The sequence below is a fragment of the Hypanus sabinus genome, chromosome 2 (assembly GCF_030144855.1).
Source record: "Hypanus sabinus isolate sHypSab1 chromosome 2, sHypSab1.hap1, whole genome shotgun sequence".
Lineage (NCBI taxonomy): Eukaryota > Metazoa > Chordata > Chondrichthyes > Myliobatiformes > Dasyatidae > Hypanus > Hypanus sabinus.
The window spans coordinates 13,652,096-13,658,153 of record NC_082707.1 but is presented as its reverse complement, the minus strand read 5'-3'; positions in this window follow the sequence as shown (position 1 = coordinate 13,658,153).

Genomic DNA, 6,058 nt, shown 5'->3' with positions numbered 1-6,058 from the left:
CAGGAGGCAGGCAATGAATGTTATTTATTTGGATTTTCAGACGGCATTTGATAAAGTGACACACATGAGACTGCTTAACAGGGTTAAATATTATGGCGTTGCAGGAAAGATACTGGCCAGGATAGAGGATTGGCTGCAGACAGAAAGCAGCGAGTGATAATAAAGAGAACCTTTTCTGGTCCGCTGCCAGAAACCCGTGGTGTTCCTCAGGGGTCAGTGTTGGGACCGCTGCTTTTCACATTGTCATTGATCTAGAGAGTGAAATTAACGGCCGGCTTTGTTGTTAAAGTTTATGGATGATATGAATATAGCTGGAGGAGAAGGTAGCGCTGAAATAATTTGGAAGAATGGACAATAATCTGGCAGATGGAATACAGTGTAGGGCAATGTATGCTGATGCACTTTGGTAAAAGGACGATAGCGCAGGCTATTATCTAAATGGGGGAGAAATTTCAAACATCGGAAGTGCAAACGGACTTATGGATATTGGATCAGTCATGATGAAATGACAGAGATACCCGACAGGCCAAATGGCCTAATTCTGCTCCACTACTTTATGGTCTTATGACTTAAAGCCAGGGAGGGCATAAGATAGAACAAAAATTACTGGGAAGATAGAGGACAGTGAAGCTTATAACATCCAGCAGATAGCAACTGAAAAGTCGTTAACAAGAAAGGATGGAATACAAAGGTAATCTAGTCTCTAATGTTAAAGACGATACCAAAAGATTCCTCAGATTCATAAAGTGTAAAAGAGGTGAGTGAGGATACCTGACCGCTGGAAAGCGATACTGGAGAGGTAGTAATAGGGGACAAAGAAGTGCCAGACGAATTGAATAATTCTTTTGCCTTAGCTTTCAGTGCGGAAACACGAGCAGCATGGTGAAATATCGAGTGCGTCAGGGGTCAGTGTTGTGTGATGTTTCCATTGCTACTGAGAAAAGTCTTGGGAAACTGAAAACTCTGAAAGTAGATGGGACAGCTGGTCCAGAGGGTGTGTATCCCTAGTTCCGAAAGAGGTGGCTGTCGTTATTGTGCGGACATAACTAATGTGATTGCAAGAATCAGCAGATTCTGGAGTCTTTCCGGAACACTGATATCATTCCACTCTTCAAGATGAGAGAGAGGTGGCAGGAAAAAATTATAAGCCAGTTGCTGAGACGTCAGTAGCTGGGAAGATGTTGGAGTCGATTATTAATGATGAAGTCTCAGGATAATTGGAGCCACATGATTAAATAGGCCGTGGTCTGCAAGGTTTCCTCAAGGGAAAATGGTCCTGACAAAACTGTTGGAATTATTTGAAGAAATGTCAGTCAGGATAGACAAAGGAGAATCGTTGGATGTTGTGGACTTGCGTTTTTAGAAGGGCTTTGACAAGGTGCAAACATATGTCTGCTTAGCAAGTCAAGAGCCCATGGTATTGCATGATAGATACTGGCATGTAGAAACAGCTGGCTGATTGGCAGGAGGAAAAGAATGGGAATAAAGGGATCCATTTGTTCTTGAAAGCCGGTGACTAGTGAAGCATTTCCTAAAGGTTAACTTGAAAGCTCGCTCAGTGTTGAACAAAGCAAATGTAACGTTGGCATTCATTTCACCAAGACAGGGATATATGATCTGGCCGGTGTTGTCCTGATATCAGTGGATGGCCCTGGAAACGAATGCGACCTGGTCCCATACAGGGAAGCAGCGGAATAAAGCCTGGCTATCTACTTCCGTATGTAGCCACGAATACGATATGGACACCGACACTATCCTTGCCATCACTATGAGTTGAAGACAACAAAGAAGAATATAAAAGCGAGGATGTAATGTGGAGGCGAGACAAAGCACTGCTGAGGCTTTACTCGCAGTATTGTGAGCAGGTTTGGGCCTTTTATCCTAGAACAGGTCCACTGACACTGGAGAGGATTCAAAATATTTCTCACGAAAATTATTCCAGGATTGAAGAACATTTGATAGCCTGTGTGCAGTCGAATTCAGAAGAATTAGGAGAGACCAACTAGAAACTTACCGAATGTTGAAAGCCAGAATGAATGTGGAGAGGATGTTTCCTATGCTGGACGAGCCTAGGAGCTGACGACATAGTTTCAGAATAGAGGAGAGGTAAGTATGAATTTCTAGGTGTCAGGGAATCGTGAATCTGTGGAATTCCTGGTTCTGTCTTGGTAGGACCACGAGTTGCGGCAGAGACCAGTCTTGGATCCACATATTCTGCTGAGGTGGATTTTTTTGTTGGAGAACACATGTCCCTGCGATGCTGCAAGGGCATCCACCACATATTCCTAACAGACAGAGATCTGTGTCCAGTAGTATGACGTGCAAGTCCACTGGGGACCCTTCATTGCTGTAGGCTTCCTCCGTTTTCACTATCATTGTGATGTATCAACATCTCCCACCAGCTGCAGCGAAGAAGTGTCGTTTGGATCGCACTGTCTCTGGAACCTTCTTCTTGACCTTAGCACTAGTTGGAGTAATGTGTTCCGGTGTGCTCCCAAAGTGCCTTCGGCCTTTTATATAAATATCGTCATTCTACCTGACATGACCAGCTGCTGTTTATTATGCATTGATCACCGAGAATTTGCAGTAATAGAGTAACACAGCACAAACACATCCATGTACTTTGGCCCAACGCATCCATACCGACCATGGCGCCCCTTTAATCCAGTCTGATTGGCGCACATTAGAGCCATATGACTCTAAACATTTACGATCCATATTAGTATCCAAATGTCTTAAAAATATTGTTATTGCGTCCGACTCAACAACTTTGCCAATTGGGTCATTATAAAGGCCACCTCTGTCTGAAGAATTTGACTCACAAATCACTTTTAAATCTTCTTTCGCATAAAATCTGTACACTCTCGTTATCGAGTCCCTTCCACGGGAAAACGAATGACTGCATTCACTCTGTTAACACCCCTCTTGAATTCATAGAGATGCATTAGTCCATCCTCTGTCTCCGGCACTCCAAGAAATATAGTACTAGCTTTCCCAAACTTTCCATACAATTCATCTCCTCAGGTCGCGGCAACATTCTCATAAATCCTCTTTGCAGTCTTTCCTGAAACAAGGTAACTAAAATTGTATACGATAATCCAAATAGAGCATCATCCATGTTTTAGACAATGTAACGTAATACTACAACTCATGTACAAATTCCTCTGCTCGTGAAAGCCAGTGTGATAGATGTGTTCTTCAGCACCTGACAGAAGGAACTATGAACAGATAATCCTAAACGCAAAGTGATTTGAGAACCCTTGTACAGCCTTCAGTAAAAATTAATCTCCAGCATCAGTATGGAGGGAAATTTCGTATAAAGGGGACTAGAAAATGTGTATAAGAAATAATATTAGATCATTAGAAAGGGATGTCATAGTATCAGAATGTGTAGAGTCTCTATGGATTGAGTTAACAAACGGCAAACGGTAAAAGGACACTAAGGGCAGTTGTATACAGGCCTCCAAACAGCAGTCGGGATGTGGATTACAAATTACAGCAGGAGATAGAAAAGGCGTGCCAGAAGGGTAATGTCATGATAATCATTGGGGATTTTAACATGAAAGTGGATTCGGAAAACCAGGCTAGTACTGGACCTTAAGAGAGAGAACTTGTAGAATGCCTAAGTGATAGCTTTATTGGAACAGCTTGTTGTTGAGCCAACTAGGGGATCGGCTGTGCTGGATGGGGAGTTGTGCAATGTTACGGAAGTGATAAGGGAGCTTAAGGTTAGGGAACAATTAGGGAAAACAGATCACAGGTTTATCGATTTCACTTTGAAATTTGAGAGGAGAATCTAAATTCCAATGTGTCGATATTTCAGACGCATAATGCAAATTATAGTAGCAGGACCGGGGAATTGGCCGAAGTTGAAAGGGAAGGGACACGAGGTGGAAGGACAGCAGAGCTGAAATGGCTGGAGTTCCTGCGAAAAATGAGGGAAGTGCTAAACAAATACATAACAAATAAGAAAACATTTTCAAATGAAGGGCGCTGCCGTGGCTGACGAGTGAAGTTAGAACCAAAGTAAAAGCAAAAGAGAAGGCACACAAGGAAGATAATGCTAGTGGGAAGATAGAGTATTGGGAACTCTGCTCTTTACGACTTATTGCCACGATTTGGACTATGGGATTAATCGATTTTCAGCTAAATATGCTGATGTTACAAAGATAGGTGGAGGAGCGGGTAGTGTTGAGGAAACTGAGAACCTGCGGAGAGACTTAGATAGTTTAAGAGAATGGGCAAAGAAATGGCAAATATAATACAATGTTGTAACATGTATGCACTTGCGCGCTGGTGGAAGCAATAAACGAGTAGACTGAGATGGGGAGAGAATTCAAATTGCAGGGATGCAAGGGACTTGGGAGTCCTTGTTCCGGCTACCCTAAACTTTAACTTCCAGGTTGAGTCGTTTATTCAGAAAGCGAAAACAATGTTGGCATTTATTTCAAGAGGAGTAGAATATAAGAGCGAGGATGTGATGCTGAGGCTCTATGAGGCACTCGTGAGACCACGCTTGGAGTATTGTGTGCAATCTTGGGCTCCCTATTTTATAAAGGATATACTGACATTGTAAAGTATTCAGAGAAGATTTACGAGAAAGATTGCAGCAATGGAAGAGTTACTGTCAGGCAACTCTGGGGCTGTATTCCTTGGAGTTCAGGAGAATGAGGGGGTATCTAATTGAAGCGCTCCGAATGTCAAAAGGCCTGAACAGATTAGATATGTCAGAGTTATTTCTAGTGGTAGAGAGTCTAGGACAACAGTGAACGACTTCTGGATTGAAGGACTTCCATTTAGAACAGAGATTCGCAGAAATTAATTTAGTCAAAGGGTCGTAAACATGTGTAATTTGTTGTCGCGAGCGGCTGTGGAGGCCTAGACATCGGGGATTTTAAGGCAGAGATAGATGTGATCTGGATTAGCCAGGGCATTAAAGGGGTGTGCTGGCACTGGAGAGTTTTCAAAGGAGGTTCACTAAGTGATTCCAGAATTGAAGGGATTTTCATATGAAAAGCACTTAATAGCTCTGGACCTGTAATCTCTGGATTTAGATGTTTCCTATGGTGGAAAAATCTCGGACCAGCGGACACGGAGAAGTGGTCATATTCTGTTCCCGTATGTTATAGACTTGTGATCTTATGGTTCTGGTTAGAAGGCACCAGAATGGGTCTAACACGGCTTGAAGGAATGGCGAAACATACTCGACAGGTCGAATGGCTTAATTCTGTCCTTACGTCTCAAGGACCTATGGCCTTTTTCTGGGCTACAGAACTCGCAGACTCAGTGACTCTGACTGACAGCACCAGGTGCATACAATACTGAGCCGATGATGGTTACGTTTTTTCTATGAAATACATGAAGTGCACAAATCAGAGTATTGAAATATTACATTTTCAGCCATTACGTTTATTGATTGCAGACCGTTCAATAAATCTGTGCATTAACTCAAGGTTTATAATCCTAAAATACCAGAACATTCATATTAAAACATTTAATTCAGTCCAATAAGTCGATGGATTGTAAGTTCTGTGTTCATTGCTGCAGCGGAACATTAGTGCATTATTTCAACACAAATAAATCAGAGAAAGTAACATCAATGTAGGACTTAAACAACGAAAAGGTAGAGCAATGGCGCGGGGCATGGAACAGAGGAACCTAAAGGTACTAGTGTGTAGTTGGTTGATTGTAGAGGAATATACAGTCGGATGGTAATAAAAGGCATTTGATACGATGTCCTTCATCTGATAGGGCGCCCGAGTAGAGACATTACGTTCCATTGGTATAAGTCATTCGTGAGGCCATACTTGGAGCTATTTCTCGAGGATTGGTCACTCTGTTATAGCAAAACAGTGTTAAACTGAAAAGAAAGAATATTGCCAGGACATAGATAACCTAGTTTAGGGATAGTATGCCCCAGTTAGGTTTTTACTTTCCATTACGGAAGCGAAGGGAGCTCAACCTTAATGAATTGCTTAAAATTATGAAAGGCGTGAACAGCAATCCCTCCTAATGTTAGGAGAGCCCAAACTTAGTGGACATAGATTTCGGTTGAGAG